A 650-nucleotide genomic window follows, 5' to 3' on the forward strand; every position below is an offset into this window, starting at 1 on the left:
GCGGCCTCAGCCCGCCTTCAAAGCGGACGAAGGGCTGCGAGACGCAGCCAATGAGCTTTCTCAGGGTTTGCCCTCTAGCGAATGGGAGGGCGATCTTTTTTCGGCCTCGGCCAGTAAGAGAACGGATGGTGGCCACAGCGACTTGTGGGAACATCTTTTCCTACCCCCTAACGGAGAGGATGGAGGACCAGGACCCGGGGAAAAGCCCAGGTCTGGCTTGAGCGGGATGGGTTTGGGGACTTTGGTCCCGGAAGATAGTGGGTAAGGCCGTCTTCGCGGCTTTCCTCGCCTCCTTGAACGTCACTTCCCTCCTGGGGTCATAACGCGGCAACACTTACTGAGCACCTATTTTAAAATTTTATTATTATTGTGTTGTTGTTACAGCCAGTCATTCTAGTAGGCGCTTAGAGTGAGAGCAGGACAACTCAGACAGTCCCCAGCCTTCAAGCTTTCTCAGCGCCCAGTAACCCTAGATTTGTCCTAATGAGAACTAGAACAAATACTTTAAAAGCCCCAGTTTCTATTTGTATGATGACAAAGTGATCCTCCTAACTGCTTTGCTAGGCTTGCCTGTTGTTGGGAAGCTCAACTAAGTTAATGGAATTAAAGCTTATACAGGAGATTGTAAAAGTTCAGGCATTAATTTTTAT

Source organism: Propithecus coquereli, unplaced genomic scaffold (genome assembly GCF_000956105.1).
Source record: "Propithecus coquereli isolate 6110/MARCELLA unplaced genomic scaffold, Pcoq_1.0 Scaffold158, whole genome shotgun sequence".
NCBI lineage: Eukaryota > Metazoa > Chordata > Mammalia > Primates > Indriidae > Propithecus > Propithecus coquereli.